Raw genomic sequence first — 8,571 nt, forward strand, 5'->3', positions numbered from 1 at the left:
TTGCCAGGAAATAGGCCTTCAGGTAGTGTTCATGCCTCTGGATGCTCATTCAGCCATCAGGGTCCAGGATTGGACACATTTTTCCATAACCTTATTATACTTATTTGCAGTTTTATTTCTGACCAGTGATTCATGCCACCTTTCATTATAGTAACATTAGTTTCAGGTTCCTTTGCCATTGGCGAGTGCCCTTATAAACCAGCAACGTCTTTTATGAGGGAGCAAATTCCCAAGTGTCCGTCTTTTCTTGGTTATTTCTCTGTGATCTTCATCCTTGTATTTTGAGAAAAGCTGTAATTGCTTTAGCCATTAAGATAGACACTCATAACAAGAGCACAGCATCAGACTTCCTGGCTTACCACGATCATGGGGAAGGCAGATAGTTTTTTTTAAAAAGCTTTAGTGACTCCTTCAGACCAGCCATTTAGCAGATAATTTTGAATGGCCCTGGATTCCATTGCTGATTTCCAAAATGTCAACTCTGAGACTCCTCTCCAGGAAGCCAGTTGATTATTTCCACCAGTGTTTCCCACAGCTTTAAACTATCCTAAAATGACAACTACCTCAGTTGGCACAAAGTAAAAAGTGAAAAATGAGCCGTATTTGGGCAGATGCTGTGGGGTAAAGTTATAGGGTAAAGGGAGCTTTATATTGGGAAACCTTGATGCGTTTATGAATTGTGTACATGGTAAAATTTTATCCCTCTGTGAAGTACTGTTAAACCTCTGAGATATACTATTTTTGCCTTATTTATAGAAACTGAGACCTAGCGTATTTGTGCAAAAATTGTGTTGAAAAAATAATTCAGCTATACAGGTGGTCTCAGGACTCCCTGGGGACTTCGGTGCCTTCCCCAAAATAGCTGCTTAGGGTGGTAGCTGGCCTGCAGGGTGACTTTTCCTACCTTATGTCTTTATTTTAGTGATCAAAGATTGTGAAATAGGGAAGATTCTCCTCTTTTTCTGTTCACTAAAACTTGTAAAATATAGTTTCCGTTCAAAACCAAATTTTTCACTGTGTTTGAATTTGGGATGAGTAAAAGCCAACTCAGTTTATTATTCCCTGTCTGGTTGTTGGAGACCTGAGCTGTGGGCAGTAGAGATGACAGTTGGTCCTTCAGCATCAGAGCTGCTCTCAGACAGTGAAGGACAGTGCCACTTTGGTGTGCTGCGTGTCCTTGCCCTGCCTGCCTGTATGGCTCTGCCCCAGATGCTTCAGAGCCTCCGTGTGCCCGGAGATTGCTTGACTCTGTCAACCCTCTTGAGAAGCTGCTCTTGTCTCCCTCTTGGCCACTTAGTCTGCTAGCTCAGTCAGTACTTGAAGACCCCATTTAATTTTCTCTGGCAGTTACAGCTCTTGCAATTTCAGCATAGTCTCGTCCCCTCCCAGACCAATTTCACCAAGAAGGATTGAAGGGATAACTATGGGGCAAGCTGGCCATTGGAGCCACATCTGCTGCCATGTCAGCGTCTTGCTCAGCAAATATCAAGCTGTAAATCGGCCCTAGGGCTCAGGGTCTCATCGGCATTGGAAATCTGTCCCCTCTAATGGCATGACCAAGTTGTGTAGAGCATGACTCCCATTAATGGGGATATGAGAGGCAAATGACCTAAAACATTTCCCCTTCACTTTCCCACTCAGATTGCTTTCATGAGACCAAAGGAACACAGTGATCAAAAACAAGGAAAATTTAGCAACTTTGATGCATGCTGATAAATTTCTGTTGGCCATTCCATCCCACCAAAACGATTTTATTTCTTCTCCAAAATTCATCTTTATGTCTGTTAAGGAGATTTTGCTGATGATAGCTTTTTGGTCCCAATGTTCTATTTTGTGCCAATATATCCCATTCTGGGGCCCAGCCTTCTCTTCATTGATTGTATTCCCTTTACCCCAGTCCCCACTTGGCATATATGATAGAGGTTTGATGAATGCAAGGACCCAGATAGGCCAGATTGTCCTCCCAGGCCCTGCTACCCATAAAAGCCTTGGGAATGGATTACACAGTTGCCGTTAATCTTTTTGTCGTTGTTCCAGAAAAAAGATGGGCTCAGATGGATGCCTGCGTAAAAATGGTTCCTAGCTGTTTGCTTATAACTTTTCTCTGAATTGAGTAGCGAAAGTTGAAGGAGGAAAGGAAATTAAATGTCCTTCTAGTATTCATTTGGACTCAGGTCTGACCTATGAGATAATAACCTATATCGAAATGCCAAGAAGTTTATCTGAACCAAGGAGAGGAGAGTCTGACAGATTTATTGTGCCTCCGTGTTCTGTAGGCACTGAACCCAAGTAATAAGCATGTAAAATAGCCATTGCACAAGGCAAATACTCCCAAACCTCTTCTGTCTCAGTATAGCAGAAATTGATTATAATTTTTGGGGGAAGCTATGCAGTTGCCGTGACCCAGTGGTGTCTTTGGTGACTTAGCTTATGGATTCAGGTTACTATTGAACTGATTTCTAGATGGCTACTACCTTGCAAAGGGTGTTTGGTGCCTTAGGTGATGGGAGCCAGAGCCTGCTGGGAATAAGCAACGGAGACTCACACCAATGTCAACGCACAGCTTTAGCAGGGGATGGGAATGGTTACACAACCTCCCAGAATGTGGGGCTTTGGACTCACACCCCCTGCCTATGTGTTTCGTCTTCCTCTTCACACTCTGGATAACTTAAAAATGGTGAAATCACCTTCTCTGAACTTTCCTACAGCATGAGAAGCAGTCTTACCATGTTAACTAATAGATAGCTCATAATGTGAATATTAGAACTGTTACAGCACTTCCCTCAGTTTTCCATGCTTCTAGAATTCATGGTGAAATAGCAGGGATAAGGAATTCCTGGGTAAGTTTTAGCCTATGGTAATGCCTTAGTGTTATTAAAAAAAGAAAAAAGATTTGTGTCATCGTGATTTATATTTAAAATAAATATTCGTGAATGTTTGAAAGGAACAAAATTATCAGGGATGGCTCTTTGCCATGGGTCTCATTTTCACGTACTTTTCTGTAAAAAAAAAAAAAAAGATGTCTTATTGTATATTTTTTCATTTTTATTGTATAGTTTGTAAGTAATCCCAATTTTAATAAAGTTTTATAGACCATATAGTGGCCTCTCTTGATGACCATGTACTTTTCTTGTTTGCATCTCTTGTCTTCAGGTAATCAGCAATAGCTCCTCACTTTCATCTTTCTAATGAGAGGGTTTCTTTTTTTCTTAAGCCCCCCTCCTCCATCGCAGGTCTGTACTGGTTGACTTCCATCCTTGGACTGGGTGATTTCCCAGGATGTCAGATATCTAAGGGCTGTTCTCCCAGGAGTAGAAGATAGTACCACCGTGCTGTCTCATAGGAAAACATACAAAGTATGTTTTATTCCAGGGAACTACTTTGATTGTGCTTTAGTTTGTTGTTGATTTTTGGCATAAAGAAACCCCAGTTGGCATAACTGGTTAAACGCTTGACTACTAACCGAAAGCTTGGCAGTTCCAGCCAACCAAGCGGCGCCTCAGAACACAGGCCTGGCAATCTGCTTCTGAAAGTCAACCTTGAGAACCCTATGGAGTATTTCCACTCTTTACACGTGGTGTCTCCACTGAGTCAAAATTGACTTGACAGCAACTAACAACAATATCTCCTTTGTGTCTCCATAAGCGTTTACCAGTTGTGGGTGAGGTCTGTGGATCCAGTTGTGGGATGCCTGCCAAGAGCTTTGTGTGAGGTGGAAGAGGGAGCAGGGCTGCAGTGAGCACTAGGGGCCATAGAATAAAAACCTCAGTTACATCTAGGCCTAGCTTCTGCAGTAGGAGTCTAGTACCTTCCATTTTCTTTCATCCATTGACTGTTTTCTTTGCTCTGGGAATCCTTCATAGCATTTGCATTAATTATGTACCTGTCTCCTCAGTTACTTAGACTGCAGGGAAATCCATTGTCCGTTTTTTAAAGACAGAATGTCAGAGAGAGGAAGAAAACAGAATGTAGACCGTATGTAAATTTATGTAGATTAATGCAGACTAATGACAACATCTCTCTCTAGCTATCACTAGGTATATGAGGGACATAGGTGATTGTTAATGGTTGAATTAATAAAAAAGCTACCTCATTAGGTTTTAGTGAGGATTTAAAAAGATAAGGCATGTAAAAATCTCTAAACGAGCATAGGGATAATCTGGTGATCTTGCTAAAATGGTGGATTCTTATTTGGTAAATCTGGGGTGGGACCCAAGGCCCCACATGTTTAATAAGTTCCCAGGGATTTGGATCTGCTGTTTGAATAGCAAGGATGTAAGGCACTTAGCTTGGTGCTTGACAGTAAGCACTTGATAAATGTTATTTGACACACAAAATTTATGAAAGCCAGGTCTTTACCGCCTAATGTCTTTTCCACCATATCTGAAAACTATTTTGTATTGTGTAACGTCTTTTAAAAACTAGATACCCTTGGGAGAGTTAATGAGTGCGAATTAGTTTAATCGGATTACTGCCCTCCCAGCCCGGCTTCCATTCCTAGCCAGTGCACCTCATGAACAGCCACCACCCCATCTGCCAGTGGAGGCAGTGTCAGTGCATGTTGCTGTGATGCTAAAGAGGTTTCACCAGAGCTTCCAGATGAAAACGGACTAGGAATAAGGGCCTGGTGATCTGCTTCAAAAAAATCAGCCATTGAAAACCCTATGGATCACGGCAGTCTGATCTGCAACCGCTCATGAGGATGGCGAAGGACTGGGCAGCATTTTGTTCCGTTGTGCGTGGGGTCACCATGAGTCGGGGGCCGACTCGACAGCAGCTAATAACAACAAACCCCTGTCAGAAATCAGTACTAAAGGATTTGGATTTTTTTTGATAAGCTTTATTGGAGTATACTGTATACACAATAAAATTCACGAATTTTAAGTTTACAATTTTGCTGAGTTTTGGCAAATGGATACGGTTGTGTAACCAGCACTATGATCATGATGTAGAACATTTCCATCACTCTTAAAAGTTTTCTCATGTCCGTTACATGGGCTAGGGATTTTTTTTTTTTCTTGTACTTTAGATGAAGGTTTACAGAACAAATGGTTTCTCATTATTGTACACATATTGTTTTATGACACTGGTTAACAACCCCACGACATGTCAACCCTCTCCCTTCTCGACCTTGGACCTAGCCAAAGTGACACAATTTCAAAAGTTTTTTCATGTACAATTCAGTGACATCGATTACATACTTCAGTTGTGCTGCTATTCTCACTATCCTTTTCCAAATTATTCCATCACCATTATCTTCAACTCACTGCCCCCTAGGCTTCCCATCAAACCTTTTGAGTTGCTGTTGTCAATTTGATCTCACATAGATGATTCGTGTTTCTTTTTTTACCCTAAATGAAGGTTTACAGAACAAATAGTTTCTCATTAAACAGTACACATATTGCCCTATAACAATGACTAACAACCCCACAACATGTCAACATTGTCCCTTCTCAACCTTGGGTTCCCTATTACCAGCTTTCCTGTCCCCTCCAGCTTCTAGCCCTTGTCCCTGGACTGCTGTGTCTCATTGGTCCCATTTTGTTTTATGGGGCTGTCCAGTCTCTGGCTGAACGGTGAACCTTGGCAGTGACTTCACTGCTGAGCTAAAAGGGTGCCCAGGCACCCTACTCTCAGGGTTTCTCCAGTCTGTCAGGCCAGTAAGTCTGGTCTTTTTTTGTGAGTGAGAATTATGTTTTATATCCTCCAGCTCTGTTCAGGACCCTCTATTGTGATCCCGGTCAGAGCAGTCAGTGGTGGTAGCCGGGCACTATCTGTTCTGGACTCAGTCTGGTGGAGGTCGTGGTAGCTGTGGTCCATTAGTCCTTTGGACTAATCTTTTCCTTGTATCCTGTTCTCTTCATTCTCCCTTGCTCCTGAAGGGGTGAGTCCAGCGGAGTATCTTAGATGACTGCTCACAGGCTCTTGAGACCCCAGACGCTACTCACCAAGGTAGAATATAGAACATTGTCTTTACAAACTATGTTATGACAACTGAGCTAGATGTTCCCCGTGACCATGGTCCCCATATGGGCTAGGGATTTTGATAGGAGGAAAAAGGAAAGGGATTTAGGAGTCGGATGGAGTGGAGGAAGACCAGTAAGCTCTAGTTCCTTCAGTTTTGCTAGAAAGCCGATCACAGTCCTGCCTTCTCTCCCCAACCCCCTACTTCTTCCTCATCACTGGAGTGCTTTGACAGATCTTGAAGTCCTAGCTGACTTGGATGTGTATTTTGTTCCTTGCTAACTTAAGACGACAAAAATTTACTAGGACTTTTTCTGTTTTTACCCACCCTAGCCCCAGAAAAACCAGGACAGCTGGCCACCCAAATTGTGATGTTCATTCCTCTATTTCTAAGCCCAAGGTTGCCATCTAATTTTTAGGATCACTTCCCTCATGTCAGCATGTAGTAGGTGCTCAGTAAGTAGGTGAATGGGTGGACACATACATAAACCTCAAGTTGTAAATGGCTGCAGATCCTTGGCCTGAGGAACAGGTGACTCAGGTTCTAGTCCCAGCTCTGTCAGGTTCACGGTTTTCTCACTTTAGGTCTGATTCCTCTACAAAATAGGGGATCTCTGGTCACTTCTGCCTCTGACACTGTGATACTGCTCCACTTGTACATGGGATTATGTTCTTATATCACTTCCACTCAGCTTTCTCTCTTTTCCTTGCCCCCACCCCTTCAAATATGTAGAGTAGATCAATAAATTATGTAAGGGCAGGTTGATAATGGAAATGCTGATGGGCCAGGCTTATGCAGAGTGCTTCTGCGAGAGCTATAGAGTTTGAACCTTGAACCAAGCAGGCGTGACTGGGAGTTGGAGAGTCAAGTCTCCACCTTCAGCTAAGTGCCTGTAATTACACAATTTGCTCTTTGTGCATGCCTGGGAGGGCGGTGGGCAGAGGGAACCTACTATTAAGGAATTTTCCTGGGTAGAAGAGGGAGTACCTTAGAAAGTAGGATTTTATAAGCTTCTTATCTATCTGAGGCAGCTATTTCCAGTTGGGCTAGTGACCAGAGAACGGCATCTCAGTCTTATTTATTGTCCTAACACTGAACTTGGGCTGCACCCGATGAAGGCTTGGGGTTAGGAGGCTTGCATTCTGTTCTTGGTTCTGCCACGTACTAGCTGTGGAACCATGAGCACGCATTGTATACCCTCTCTAAACCTTGGCCTTTTCCTCTGATTTTCCCTTTCAGTGGAGTGTCTGCACTGCGTACCTCATGGGGTGGTGGGACTGAGTGAGACAGTACAGGTGGGAGTTCAATGAAACTGACGTGCAATACAAATGCAAGGTATTATTACAGTGTCTCTGTGATGGGGTCTGATTCACAGGGGAAGGGAAGTGGAGAGGAATTTGGGAATTTGGTCTGCTTAGCTCCCCAAGTAATCTCATTAACACTCCCTGACCCCCAATAAAATAGGTAGGTTTGAGGGAGGGACCATTTCTTTGCTAGGAAGACACCCTAGCTTTCTTGACAAAATCCCTGACTTCTCTTTGGAAAAGTTGTCACTTGGTTGTAAATTCCATTTTTTTCTGCTCTCGTTTCCAGATTTTGGGGGCAATGGAGCAAGAACCCTCCGCTAATTGAGCCTCTCAGCTAAAGCCAGCTGGGCACTCCTTACTACCTACAGGGGCATCAGGCCTGTGAAGGGTTAAGCGAGCCACACCCTCAGCAGGAACAGCCTCGGACTTTGTGCTGAGCAGCTGTCTCTGACTTCTCCTGGCTTGACTGACATAGGGATCCCAAGCTGGAAGAGGCAGCACAAAGAAAGGTCGAAGAGTGGACACTGGCAACAGGAGGTCAGCCTCTTTCCTGGCCTCCCGGACACCATGGACAGCTCCTACTAACGAAGGTACTCTCCATCCTTGGGGCTGGGACTGCTATGCTCCTTCCTGTCAAATTGGGATTTCATCGCCATTCTCCAAGGAGATACTGAAGTTACACTCTAGTTCCAGTGCTGGGTGAGTCTTGCCTCGACCTGTCACTGCTCCTCTTTCCGCATCCTCTGGTGCCCGATCTGGGATCTGCCTCCTCTCCCCTCCCCCACCCACAACCACTCACATTCCCATTCCCCTCTAATTCAAACCCAAGTCCAAAGGAGATGTCTTCTCCCAACCCCCCTTCTGCTTCTCACCCTTCGCTGTCAAGTTACTTAAAAGACTTATTTTTTTTTTTCATCTGGAAAATGGTGGAAAATAATGCTACCTACCTCTTGGGGGTATTGTAAGCATCAAATGAATCTGAAAGTATGTGTAAAGTGGTGAGAACAGTGTCTGGCCCATGGTAAGTGCCACATGACTGCACTTAGGACTGCTATTACCAGTATTATTGTGGCTTTCTCAGTTGTGTCCTTATAGGAAGTGACAAGTGACCTCCCTTCCTGGGGCTTGGAGAAAGCAGAGTGAAGGGAGAAGGAAGCCTATGCTCCCTTCTTGCCCTACCTTCCATTTCTGCTTCCTCCCCCTCCCAGTTTCAGAGATGCCAGCAGACTAAGAGGATGTGTCTCTTTTTTCCTGTTTGGGAGTGGCGTTGACCATTGTACTAACAATTCTGTCCTTCAC

The sequence above is a fragment of the Trichechus manatus genome, unplaced genomic scaffold (genome assembly GCF_000243295.1).
Source record: "Trichechus manatus latirostris isolate Lorelei unplaced genomic scaffold, TriManLat1.0 scaffold00069, whole genome shotgun sequence".
Classification (NCBI taxonomy): domain Eukaryota; kingdom Metazoa; phylum Chordata; class Mammalia; order Sirenia; family Trichechidae; genus Trichechus; species Trichechus manatus.